Genomic DNA, 14,822 nt, shown 5'->3' with positions numbered 1-14,822 from the left:
AGGAAGAACAGAGAAGAAAAGGAGAGAAAAGGAAGCAAGAAAGAACTATATGGGGAGACCAAGCTTGATGAGCATGGCCCACAACTTTATTTTCCAAAGTAGCTTTTATACCTTGAGTTGTGCATAGAGGATAATAGGGGGTGTAGAGCCATGCAAGGTCAGCAGTCCCTGGCCCTTATCGAAGCCAGGCTTTCTTTCTGCAAACTTATCATATGCAAAGGCTTTAGGTGATTTACATCATCTTCTGGCCAGGAGGCCTGTTAACATTTTATGACCCTTTCTTCAGAAAACTTATTTTTCTCTAAAGGTGATTATTCTAAAGTCAGGTGCCACCCTCTGAAAGCATTAGATAAAGTTGCATTCCTATAGGGCAAAAGTGTGGTGGGTTATAACAAGAAAAGAATTAACTCAAGGGTCCAAGGTTACAAACATTAAAGATACTACTTACATTTCTATATACCAACTATATTAATCAATACACTCCCAGGGACACAGTAGGTAACGGATATGGAAACTTGGCAGCAAGCATTAGCTCAACAAAGAAATCCTCTACTAGTTCAATTCTAACAATTTTAACGCTCTGAGAAGCTCTGCATTGTTAGAATATCTTAAGCTTCCCATGCCTCTCGTGGTTGGGAGGCTGTGAACAATCACATGCGTAGCTGCAGGAGTCTGAACAAACCTGCCATGCAAGCTAGAGAGTCATCAGAGGGGTTTGAATTCAAACACTCCTATTATGCCCATGAGACTTATTAACTAGAGCTCTAAGTTGATTTTCTTCAGAGAAAGGTGGTCGGGGATAGACCCCCATTAATGTCAAAAGAGTTGGTGAAAGTCGTGAAATAGTAAAACAGACAGATTTTGGTTTGGGGGTAGATGCTCGGGCAGGTCCAGGGGGCCTCTCAAGTTCTGATTCGCCTTTGCATGTCAGATCCTCTCTTCATGACCTTTGTCATGGATGGGAACTCCCATGCTGGCTCCCGGCAGAAACTCTCCCCAGGGCAACAAGCATCCACACCTTTGGGCATTGATTGGTCATCAAGGCACCCTTCCAGCCAATGGTAGCCCTGGGTAGGTGCTTAAATGTCACCAAGTGTTAGTCGCTCAGTTGTGTCTGACTCTTTGCGACCCCATGCACTCTAGTCCACCAAGCTTCCCTGTCCATGGGATTCTCCAGGCAAGAATACTTGATTGGGTAACCATTCCCTCCTCCAAGGGATCTTCCCAACACAGGAACTGAACCCTTATCTCCAGCATTGCAGCAAGATTCTTTGCTGTCTGTGCCACAAGAGAAGCTCACACATCACCAAGCAATATTATTTACAGTATGAGGTGGGGGGCAGATGTTGGGTTTGCCACAATGCTCTGGTTCCAGAACACTGACATTTGTTAGCACTTCTAAGGGGTCCACCAAGCTTTGAGGCTTACTAGTACATTCATTGGGAAACAAGTGAGTATATAACTGCCCAGAGGTCATCTCAGGCTTGGTTAATGAGGTCAGAAGTCCTTGTGCCAGGCAGCACCAGGATGGCTGTGTTTCATTCCCAGGGTGCAAAGCACCTGACTGTTGGTACATCTGACAGCTATGGCTTCTGGCCTAGGGTGACAGCCTGAAGGTTGCTTGGATTGCAGGGACAGAGACAATCACTCCACACTGATAGGGGTGGATATAAGATTGGGGAATTGATCTTGAAAGCCCTTCCAGGGAAAAGGGGAGGCTCAGGATGGTTACAGTCCTGGGTCAGTGAACTTGGCAGATCATCGAGGGCATGGTGAGAGGCTCTGGGTGGGCTTGGGACTGAGGCATGATGCACTGAGGCACTGAGAGCCCTCCATGACTTGCAAGAGTCTCAGGGTGTACGTGGAATTAGTGAGGACGTGGAGGTGATGAAGAGTTGCAGAGAGTAGCTTACCTCCAGGTCAGACTGGGTCCCACTCTACTGGGGCAGAAGGGCAGGGGAGTGGGGTGTAGATTGAAAGCAGGCAAAGGATGAGGAGGTGTTGGACTGGATTGCACAGAATCTCAGGTCAACCTTGGGGCCCCAGATAGTAACTTTCTATTTGGAGCACGTGGCCCCTGGCTTCCCCAAGGCTGGGATGTGATGAATTGGCCTCAAAGGTTCCAGTCGTTGTCAGATTTGAACATGGATATAGAGACCTTAAATGCTGTCCATGCCTTCTCCATGCACCTTTGCCAACCAAATATTAGGGATAGAGCCTGATGTTCAGTCATCTGACTTGAGACCAGAGGAGAGGAGGCCTCCCTAATCCACTAGGTTAGGGTGGGTGAAAGGTCGGGCTTTCCCATAAGGTACATACACCCCTGATGGAGAACCAGCTTAGGGCAGACTTAGAGCTGCCTTAGCAAAGGTTTAGGTTGGAAAGGCTGAGTATACCCAACTAGCTACAAATCCAGTTCTACACACCACATGTTTAAGTCAAAAAGAAGAAATGTCTAAGGATGGGGCAGAGGTTGGCAGTAGATATGCCTTTTGTGAAAGCAGAAAATGAAAGTCACTCAGTCGTGTCTGACACTTTGTGACCCTTTGGACAATACAGTCCATGGAATTCTCCAAGCTAGAATACTTGAGTGGGTAGCCTTTCCCTTGTCCAGGGGATCTTCCCAACCCAAGGATCAAACCCAGGTCTCCCGCATTGCATGCAGATTCCTTACCAGCTGAGCCACAAGGGATGTGAAAGCAGAAGGCTTAGCCAAAGAGAAGTGATGAGCAATAAAGCAAAGAAGTATAAAGGCCATGCATCCATGTGCCTATGGCGTAGGCGCATGGCAGATACATGGGGAGAAATTGCCAATATTCCAGAGGCGTTTTATAAGCCCTTCAAACCCAATGCCTTGCCTTATTTGTTACTACTGTGCATTAAAGGGCAACCATGTGGGGAGGGAGTCTCATGACCAGGATTTCATTTGTGTCACTGGATATCCTGTGCCTTCTGTACTCCTGCAGCTGATCCCAGGGCAACTCTTCACTTTTTCTTTGCTATGGAGCCAGTGCCCCCACTGCCTGTGCACCCAGGGGAGCCAGAGGTGATCACCAGCATACAGATATACTGGGTGTCAGGGCATTGCTTTGTTAAAGAGCATGAGCTTGAAATCCAGAGATGCATAGAGAACTGATTCCAGATGAAATGTTTAGGAGAAGGGAAAAGGCTTACCCTGGGAGTGTGGATTGTGGCAGGTGTGGTTCTGGAGCTGGATCTGTCAATTCCCAGACTCGAACTGCATGTCTGGCAGACCCTTCACCCTGCTCAGTGCTTCTGAAGTGCACAGAGTTCTCTCAGGGGTCAAACAGCATCAGCTGTACAGACCCAGGACATGAGCACCTCCAAAGTGGATCTAGAAAATGCAAGAGAAGATAGGAAATTAAGCCACTGAACCAGGGATTAGTTTGTCATACTCCCTTCCCCAAGTCTGGAATGCATGCCACTCTAAAACAGAAAAGTTAGTTAAATCTCACTTATAATGTGGGGCTCATGTTTACTTCTCCCTTCTGTTGCATTTTGAAATAGTTCCATGGTAAGCTACTGACTTTCTGCTACTCCCTCCTGTCTCAGAGGAGTAGGGATGACCAGCTCCATGAGAGCCTTCATCTGCCATGCACACATATGTTTAGTAGGAGCAGCCACAAAAGACCCCAAATCGCCAAAGCAGCCTTGAGAAAGACGGATATAGCCTCAGGAATCAGGCTCCCTGATTTCAGATGACACTAGAAAGCTATGGTCATCAAACAGGTATGGTACTTGCATGAAAACAGACACACACACTAGTAGAAAAGAAGAGGGAGCCCAAAATATAGCCTGGGGCACTGTCAGGCCCCAGACTATAGATGAATGGTCATAGATGAATGGTCAATTCATCTATGCCATAAAAGTCAATGGTATATGACAGGGAAAAGACAGCCTTTTCAACAGGTGCTGTTGGAGAAACTGGAGAGCTACATGCAAAGAGATCAAACTGGACTCCTTTATCACACCAAAATGGATTAAATGTAAGGCTTGAAACCATTAAACTCCTAGAATGAAACATCGGCCATAAGCACTTTGTCATTGGGATTGGAAGAGATGTCTCTGGATTGAGGCCAAAAGAACAAGCAATGAATCAAAAGTCCAAAGGATGTAATGTTAGGATAGGGAATACAGTCAATTACATTGTAATAACTCTGTATGGTGGCAGGAGGTAACTAGACTTGTCATGGGGATCATGGAGTAATGTATAAAAACACAGAATCACTAAGTAGTGTACCTGAAAAAAATGTAATACTGTGTGTCAGTTATAATTCAATAAAAGAGATTTAATAGAAGCAGCAGTGTGTGTGTGTACCAAACACAGGACCCATAATGTTTGTATGTTTCCTTGTGCTTCTGAACTAACCAAGTGGGATTTCACAGAGTCTGAAACGTGCAGAGAGATATATACAGGAGACCAGACGCTGTAGATGCTCACTCTCAATATGGTGGTATATGGGGTTCCCACACAGTTCCCCTGCATCCATATACACACACCTGCACATTTTAGCTGGGGCTACCTTTCTTCCCTCAAGAGCACACTTGATCACTGTTTCCTGTGAATGCCTACTTTTCATGCCATTTTGCCAACTCTCTTTACAACTCTCTTTATGGATGCTCTGATATTCAAAATTCTTGCTTACATAAATTTCAACTATTTAGCTGCGTGCAATGCAGAAGATGCAGTTGTTGTCTCAGTCCTTCTCTTCACATGCAGAAATACAGTTAGTAGGTCCTTCTTCTCTGTGCACATTGTACAAACATGTATTAACGTTCATCAGTAGCAAATGTTGTGTTCATGACAGGAGCTATCATTTCCCTAATAGAGCCACGTGTGTACAACTTTGTTCACACATAATACTCTTAGATCTAATATGAAGTAGATGATGGACACACAGATATACTTTGGGCATCACCAGCACAAACTTATTCCTGGTCGAGGTTTCAGGTCTTGTGCTCCAGGGAACTCTGTGTTCTGGCTCTCAGAGCACAGTGTCATGTCATGACACAGAGCAAAAGGGAAAAGGAGAAACAGGTGACTAAGCCGCTGCAGTCTCCCTGCATCAGGACCTCACAGCTCATCACACAAACTCAGGGATGGCTGAGTCACCTCAGCCCCAACCAGTGAGCTCTCCATACCACAAGGCACACGTACATGCACCTGATGCTTGCAAAGAATGAAGACAAAAGGAGAAGAGGGTGGAAGAGAATGAGATGCTTAGATAGCACCATGACTCAAGGGGCATGAATGTGAGCAGCCTAAAGGACTTTGCAAAGGATAGAGAAGACTTGAAGGCTGCAGTCCACAGGGTCGGAAAGAGTCAAACACGACTTAGCAACTGAAGAACAGCAACAAAAATAGACAGGATAGATGGCCTCAAACCAAGGGCCTCATTGCCCTGAGGCCCCAGGAGGAGGCTATGGACATTACATTACATTACATCAGGGTTTGTGTCCCTCCTTTTACTCCATGCTAAGAAGCAAATCCATGCTTCCCTGGTTGGGGAACTAAGATCCCACATGCTGAGCGGCAAGGACAAACATTAAAAAAAATAATAAATAAAAATAAATTTAAAAAGTAAAAAGGACAAACAGAGAAATGGAGACAAGAGTGGCCCTCACCCAGTTTCCCCGCTTACTAATATCTTACATTAATATGATACATTTATTACTGAGGAATTACTGAGGAAGTATTAATGAGGAAGTATTTATTATCAACTAAAGCCCATACTTTACTCAGATTTCTATAGGTTTTACCCACTCCAGGATCCTGGCCAGGAAACCAGCCTAACATTTAGTTGTAATGTCTCCTAGGCTTCCCCACAGCTTTAACATTTCTTTGTTTTGGATGATATTGACAGTTTTGAGGAGTACTCAGTAGATGTTTTGTACAATGTCCCTTGATTGGGATTTGTCTGATATTTTTTTTTCTAATTTTATTTTATTTTTAAACTTTACATAATTGTATTAGTTTTGCCAAATATCAAAATGAATCCACCACAGGTATACATGTGTTCCCCATCCCGAACCCTCCTCCCTCCTCCCTCCCCATACCATCCCTCTGGGCCGTCCCAGTGCACCAGCCCCAAGCATCCAGCATCGTGCATCGAACCTGGACTGGCAACTCGTTTCCTACATGATATTTTACATGTTTCATTGCCATTCTCCCAAATCTTCCCACCCTCTCCCTCTCCCACAGAGTCCATAAGACTGTTCTATACATCAGTGTCTCTTTTGCTGTCTCGTATAATCGGGTTATTGTTACCATCTTTCTAAATTCCATATATATGCGTTAGTATACTGTATTTATGTTTTTCCTTCTGGCTTACTTCACTCTGTATAATAGGCTCCAGTTTCATCCACCTCATTAGAACTGATTCAAATGTATTCTTTTTAATGGCTGAGTAATACTCCATTGTGTATATGTACCACACCTTTCTTATCCATTCATCTGCTGATGGACATCTAGGTTGCTTCCATGTCTTGGCTATTATAAACAGTGCTGCGATGAACATTGGGGTACACGTTTCTCTTTCCCTTCTGGTTTCCTCAGTGTGTATGTCCAGCAGTGGGATTGCTGGATCATAAGGCAGTTCTATTTCCAGTTTTTTAAGGAATCTCCACACTGTTCTCCATAGTGGCTGTACTAGTTTGCATTCCCACCAACAGTGTGAGAGGGTTCCCTTTTCTCCACACCCTCTCCAGCATTTATTATTTGTAGACTTTTGGATCGCAGCCATTCTGACTGGCGTGAAATGGTACCTCATAGTGGTTTTGATTTGCATTTCTCTGATAATGAGTGATGTTGAGCATCTTTTCATGTGTTTGTTAGCCATCTGTATGTCTTCTTTGGAGAAATGTCTATTTAGTCCTTTGGCCCATTTTTTGATTGGGTCGTTTATTTTTCTGGAGTTGAGCTGTAGGAATTGCTTGTATATTTTTGAGATTAGTTGTTTGTCGGTTGCTTCATTTGCTATTATTTTCTCCCATTCTGAAGGCTGTCTTTTCACCTTGCTAATAGTTTCCTTTGATGTGCAGAAGCTTTTAAGGTTAATTAGGTCCCATTTGTTTATTTTTGCTTTTATTTCCAATATTCTGGGAGGTGGGTCATAGAGGATCCTGCTGTGATGTATGTCGGAGAGTGTTTTGCCTATGTTCTCCTCTAGGAGTTTTATAGTTTCTGGTCTTACGTTTAGATCTTTCATCCATTTTGAGTTTATTTTTGTGTATGGTGTTAGAAAGTGGTCAAGTTTCATTCTTTTACAAGTGGTTGACCAGATTTCCCAGCACCACTTGTTAAAGAGATTGTCTTTAATCCATTGTATATTCTTGCCTCCTTTGTCAAAGATAAGGTGTCCATATGTGCGTGGATTTATCTCTGGGCTTTCTATTTTATTCCATTGATCAATATTTCTGTCTTTGTGCCAGTACCATACTGTCTTGATAACTGTGGCTTTGTAGTAGAGCCTGAAGTCAGGTAGGTTGATTCCTCCAGTTCCATTCTTCTTTCTCAAGATCGCTTTGGCTATTCGAGGTTTTTTGTATTTCCATACAAATTGTGAAATTATTTGTTCTAGCTCTGTGAAGAATACTGTTGGTAGCTTGATAGGGATTGCATTGAATCTATAAATTGCTTTGGGTAGTATACTCATTTTCACTATATTGATTCTTCCAATCCATGAACATGGTATATTTCTCCATCTATTAGTGTCCTCTTTGATTTCTTTCACCAGTGTTTTATAGTTTTCTATATATAGGTCTTTAGTTTCTTTTAGGTAGATATATTCCTAAGTATTTTATTCTTTCCATTGCAATGGTGAATGGAATTGTTTCCTTAATTTCTCTTTCTGTTTTCTCATTATTAGTGTATAGGAATGCAAGGGATTTCTGTGTGTTGATTTTATATCCTGCAACTTTACTATAGTCATTGATTAGTTCTAGTAATTTTCTGGTGGAATCTTTAGGGTTTTCTATGTAGAGGATCATGTCATCTGCAAATAGTGAGAGTTTTACTTCTTCTTTTCCAATTTGGATTCCTTTTATTTCTTTTTCTGCTCTGATTGCTGTGGCCAAAACTTCCAAAACTATGTTGAATAGGAATGGTGAAAGTGGGCACCCTTGTCTTGTTCCTGACTTTAGAGGAAATGCTTTCAATTTTTCACCATTGAGGATAATGTTTGCTGTGGGTTTGTCATATATAGCTTTTATTATGTTGAGGTATGTTCCTTCTATTCCTGCTTTCTGGAGAGTTTTTATCATAAATGGATGTTGAATTTTGTCAAAGGCTTTCTCTGCATCTATTGAGATAATCATATGGTTTTATTTTTTCAATTTGTTAATGTGGTGTATTACATTGATTGATTTACGGATATTGAAGAATCCTTGCATCCCTGGGATAAAGCCCACTTGATCATGGTGTATGATCTTTTTAATGTGTTGTTGCATTCTGATTGCTAGAATTTTGTTAAGAATTTTTGCATCTATGTTCATCAGATATTGGCCTGTAGTTTTCTTTTTTTGTGGCATCTTTGTCAGGTTTTGGTATCAGGGTGATGGTGGCCTCATAGAATGAGTTTGGAAGTTCACCTTCCTCTGCAATTTTCTGGAAGAGTTTGAGCAGGATAGGTGTTAGCTCTTCTCTAAATTTTTGGTAGAATTCAGCTGTGAAGCCGTCTGGACCGGGGCTTTTGTTTGCTGGAAGATTTTTGATTACAGTTTCAATTTCCATGATTGTGATGGGTCTGTTAAGATTTTCTATTTCTTCCTGGTCCAGTTTTGGAAAGTTGTACTTTTCTAAGAATTTGTCCATTTCTTCCACGTTGTCCATTTTATTGGCATATAATTGTTGATAGTAGTCTCTTATGATCCTTTGTATTTCTGTGTTGTCTGTTGTGATCTCTCCATTTTCGTTTCTAATTTTGTTGATTTGATTTTTCTCCCTTTGTTTCTTGATGAGTCTGGCTAATGGTTTGTCAATTTTATTTATCCTTTCAAAGAACCAGCTTTTTGGTTTTGTTGATTTTTGCTATGGTCTCTTTTGTTTCTTTTGCATTTATTTCTGCCCTAATTTTTAAGATTTCTTTCCTTCTACTAACCCTGGGGTTCTTCATTTCTTCCTTTTCTAGTTGCTTTAGGTGTAGAGTTAGGTTATTTATTTGACTTTTTCTTGTTTCTTGAGGTGTGCCTGTATTGCTATGAACTTTCCCTTAGGACTGCTTTTACCGTGTCCCACAGGTTTTGGGTTGTTGTGTTTTCATTTTCATTCGTTTCTATGCAAATTTTGATTTCTTTTTGATTTCTTCTGTGATTTGTTGGTTATTCAGCAGTGTGTTGTTCAGACTCCATATGTTGGAATTTTTAATAGTTTTTCTCCTGTAATTGAGATCTAATCTTACTGCATTGTGGTCAGAAAAAATGCTTGGAATGATTTCTATTTTTTTGAATTTACCAAGGCTAGCTTTATGGCCCAGGATGTGATCTATCCTGGAGAAGGTTCCATGTGCGCTTGAGAAAAGGTGAAATTCATTGTTTTGAGATGAAATGTCCTATAGATATCAATTAGGTCTAACTGGTCTATTGTATCATTTAAAGTTTGTGTTTCCTTGTTAATTTTCTGTTTAGTTGATCTATCCATAGGTGTAAGTGGGGTATTAAAGTCTCCCACTATTATTGTGTTATTGTTAATTTCTCCTTTCATACTTGTTAGCATTTGTCTTACATATTGCGGTGCTCCCGTGTTGGGTGCATATATATTTATAATTGTTATATCTTCTTCTTGGATTGATCCTTTGATCATTATGTAGTGACCTTCTTTGTCTCTCTTCACTGCCTTTGTTTTAAAGTCTATTTTATCTGATATGAGTATTGCTACTCCTGCTTTCTTTTGGTCCCTATTTGCATGGAAAATCTTTTTCCAGCCCTTCACTTTCAGTCTGTATGTGTCCCCTGTTTTGAGGTGGGTCTCTTGTAGACAACATATGTAGGGGTCTTATTTTTGTATCCATTCAGCCAGTCTTTGTCTTTTGGTTGGGGCATTCAACCCATTTACGTTTAAGGTAATTACTGATAAGTATGATCCTGTTGCCATTTACTTTATTGTTTTGGGTTCGAGTTTATACACCATTTTTGTGTTTCCTGTCTAGAGAATATCCTTTAGTATTTGTTGGAGAGCTGGTTTAGTGGTGCAGAATTCTCTCAGCTTTTGCTTGTCTGAAAAGCTTTTGATTTCTCCTTCATACTTGAATGAGATCCTTGCTGGGTACAATAATCTGGGCTGTAGGTTATTTTCTTTCATCATTTTAAGTATGTCTTGCCATTCCCTCCTGGCTTGAAGAGTTTCTATTGAAAGATCAGCTGTTATCCTTATGGGAATTCCCTTGTGTGTTATTTGTTGTTTTTCCCTTGCTGCTTTTAATATTTGTTCTTTGTGTTTGATCTTTGTTAATTTGATTAATATGTGTCTTGGGGTGTTTCTCCTTGGGTTTACCCTGTTTGGGACTCTCTGGGTTTCTTGTACTTGGGTGATTATTTCCTTCCCCATTTTAGGGAAGTTTTCCACTATTATCTCCTCAAGTATTTTCTCATGGTCTTTCTTTTTGTCTTCTTCTTCTGGAACCCCTATGATTCGAATGTTGTAGCGTTTAATGTTGTCCTGGAGGTCTCTGAGATTGTCCTCATTTCTTTTAATTGGTTTTTCTTTTATCCTCTCTGATTCATTTATTTCTACCATTCTATCTTCTAATTCACTAATCCTGTCTTCTGCCTCTGTTATTCTACTATTTGTTGCCTCCAGAGTGTTTTTAATTTCACTTATTGCATTATTCATTATATATTGACTCTTTTATTTCTTCTAGGTCCTTGTTAAACCTTTCTTGCATCTTCTCAATCCTTGTCTCCAGGCTATTTATCTGTGATTCCATTTTAGTTTCAAGATTTTGGATCAATTTCACTATCATTATTCGGAATTCTTTATCAGGTAGATTCCCTATCTCTTCCTCTTTTGTTTGGTTTGGTGGGCATTTATCCTGTTCCTTTATCTGCTGAGTATTCCTCTGTCTCTTCATCTTGTTTAAATTGCTGAGTTTGGGGTGTCCTTTCTGTATTCTGGCAGTTTGTGGAGTTCTCCTTATTATGGCGTTTCCTCACTGTGTGTGGGTTTGTACAGGTGGCTTGTCAAGGTTTCCTGGTTAGGGAAGCTTGTGTCGGTGTTCTGGTGGGTGGAGCTGTATTTCTTCTCTCTCCTTTCGAAGAGTTGGGTTGCTTTTCTGGGTGCCTGATGTCCTCTGCTGGCATTCAGAAGTTGTTTTGTGGAATTTACTCGACATTTAAATGCTCTTTTGATGAATTTGTGGGGGAGAAAGTGTTCTCCCCGTCCTACTCCTCCGCCATCTTGGCTCCTCCCGATTTGTCTGATATTTTACCCATACCTAGTCTTGGAGTACGGAGAAGGCAATGGCACCCCACTCCAGTACTCTTGCCTGGAAAATCCCATGGGCGGAGAAGCCTGGTAGGCTGCAGTCCATGGGGGTCACTAAGAGTTGGGCACGACTGAGCGACTTCACTTTCACTTTTCACTTTCATGCATTGGAGAAGGAAATGGCAACCCACTCCAGTGTTCTTGCCTGGAGAATCCCAGGGACAGAGGAGCCTGGTGGGCTGCCGTCTATGGGGTCGCACAGAGTCAGACACGACTGAAGCGACAGCAGCAGCAGCAGCAGCAGTCTTGGACTACGAGTTTGCGGGAGGAATATTACTGATAAAAATCCCATTCTCATCACATCATATCAAGTGTATATTCTATTAGCACAATTGATCACTGATGATGCTCTCATTGACCATCTGGCTGAGGTAGTGCTTGTCAGGGGTCTATGTGATAAAGTGATTGTTTTATGCCCCATTTCCATCCTGTCCTGTTTGGAAGAAAGTCATGATGGACGGTCCATGCTTCAGGGGTAGGGAGTTATGCCCCACTTTCTAGAAGTGGGAGTGTCTGCATAAACTGGAATTTTTCTCTGTGGGAGATTTGCCTATCCTTGTTTGTGTAATTAAGAAATCATTAATTTTTCTCAGTATGGACTCATGGTATTTATATTACACTTTGGGTTAAACTCCAATACCAATTTATACATTTTCATTTTCAAATTGTTCTCAGATTGGCCATTGGGAGCTCTTCCTATATGGGCTTTAGTTAATAATAAATAATACATCAATACTTCCTCATTAATACTTCCTCAGTAATTTCTCAGTAATAAATGTGTCATATTAATGTAAGATATTAGTAATCGGGGAAACTTGATGAGGGCATATGAGAAGTCCACGATTTTCACAAATATTGTTCAAATCTGAAAGGGTTACAATGGAACTATTGACAGTTTCAAAATAAAAAAAAAAAAAGACAAGGAAACTTTGGGGAAAAGACGCTGAGTAAGTTTAAAATGGAAATAGAAAGGAAACCAAACGCAAGCACACAGAACCTGTAAATGTGAAACAACCCTTCCCAAATAATCTTAAGCTTTTCCTCTCCCTTAACCTCCAACCCCATATAATAAGTCTTTTTAATCAATAGGTTTCCCCTGCATCATCTTTTTTTCTTTGTTTTGCAAACAAACAAACAAAAACAAAGAAAAGTGTTTGTTGTGAAAAAGAGCAAGTTTTGTATTTTTCAAGTTTTCCATAATATAGAATATGTTGAATGAAACAGTTTGATGTTATTTAACACGTTTCGCCCTTCAACAGTTCTTTAAATTGCTAGTTACAGGTAGAAGCTTGATTAACTTGCTTATTTACAAGACTGCTACCTAGGTGATGCCATGTACTTCCATTAAGAACATAATGTTTTCTTCTCCTTTGTGCTGAGTTGGCAGTCATTGATGATCCTCACCTTCATTTACCCATTGGGGGTTGCAGAGGGGCAATTTTCATTTTTTTTTAATTTAAATTTATTTATTTTAATTGGAGGTTAATTACTTTACAGTATTGTATTGGTTTTGCCATACATCAACATGAATCTGCCACAGGTGTACACGTGCTCCCCATCTTGAACCCCCCTCCCACCTCCCTCCCCGTACCATCCCTCTGGGTCATCCTAGTGCACCAGCCCCAAGCATCCTGTATCCTGCATCAAACCTGGACTGGCGATTCATTTCTTATATGATATTATACATATTTCAATGCCTTTCTCCCAAATCATCCCACCCTCTCCCTCTCCCAAGAGTCCAAAAGACTGTTCTATACATCTGTGTCTCTTTTGCTGTCTTGCATACAGGGTTAGCGTTCAGTTCAGTTCAGTTCAGTTCAATTCAGTCGCTCAGCCATGTCTGACTCTTTGTGACCCCATGAATCGCAGCACGCCAGCCCTCCCTGTCCATCACCAACTCCTGGAGTTCACTCACACTCACATCCATCGAGTCAGTGATGCCATCCAGCCATCTCATCCTCTGTCATCCCCTTCTCCTCCTGCCCCCAATCCCTCCCAGCATCAGAGTCTTTTCCAATGAGCCAACTCTTCGCATGAGGTGGCCAAAGTACTGGAGTTTCAGCTATAGCATCATTCTTTCCAAAGAAATCCCAGGGCTGATCTTCAGAATGGACTGGTTGGATCTCCTTGCAGTCCAAGGGACTCTCAAGAGTCTTCTCCAACACCACAGTTCAAAAGCATCAATTCTTTGGCGCTCAGCCTTCTTCACAGTCCAACTCTCACATCCATACATGACCACAGGAAAAACCATAGCCTTGACTAGACGGACCTTCTAAATTCCATATGTATGCGTTAGTATACTGTATTGGTGTTTTTCGTTCTGGCTTACTTCACTCTGTGTAATAGGCTCCACTTTCATCCACCTCATTAGAACTTATTCAAATCAGTTCTAATGGCTGAGTAATACTGCATTGTGTATACATACCACAGCTTTCTTATCCACTCATCTGCTGATGGACATCTAGGTTGCTTCCATGTCCTGGCTATTATAAACAGTGCTATGATGAACATTGGGGTACACGTGTCTCTTTCAATTCTGGTTTCCTCAGTGTGTATGCCCAGCAGTGGGATTTCTGGGTCATAAGGGAGTTCTATTTCCAGGTTTTAAGGAATCTCCACACTGTTCTCCATAGTGGCTGTACAAGTTTGCATTCCCACCAACAGTGTAAGAGGGTTCCCTTTTCTCCACACCCTCTCCAGCATTTTTTGCTTGTAGACTTTTGGATCGCAGCTATTCTGACTGGTGTGAAATGGTACCTCATTGTGGTTTTGATTTGCACTTAATTTTCAAATCCTCTCATTCAGTTTTAGTTTATTACCTAAAGTACTTTCATATGGAGAAACGTTTCCTTGTCCACCATTTGCTTATCTTGAGGGAATCATATAACATATTTGCTGTGTTTTTACATCATTTAAATATGTTTGGCATCTATAGTTTATGCAGTTTTAATTTATATTGTTTACGTGTTATATTTTTTTCTTTAGTATCTGGTCATATTTTCAAAAAAAAGCCTCTTTCATAAATATTTTCAAGTAATTGGCATTTGTTTTTTGGCCTTACTGCTTTCTAAGTCATTATTTCTACACTTATCTTCATTATTTCTTACCTTCTATTACTTAAGGTTTCCTATGATGTTCATTACCTAGCTTCTTGAATTCCTTGGGGGATTTAAATAGCTCTTGTTTTCTAACACATCTATTTCAGGATATATATTTCCCTTTGAGTACCATTTTGGCTCTTTTGCACAAGCCATGCTATTTAACTCTATGTATATTGCTTGAATTATTTTTATATGTTGACTAAATCACTCTGTTACTTATA

This window comes from Bos mutus, unplaced genomic scaffold, assembly GCF_027580195.1.
Source record: "Bos mutus isolate GX-2022 unplaced genomic scaffold, NWIPB_WYAK_1.1 CTG212, whole genome shotgun sequence".
NCBI classification, from domain to species: Eukaryota; Metazoa; Chordata; class Mammalia; order Artiodactyla; family Bovidae; genus Bos; species Bos mutus.
This window is presented reverse-complemented; position numbering follows the sequence as displayed.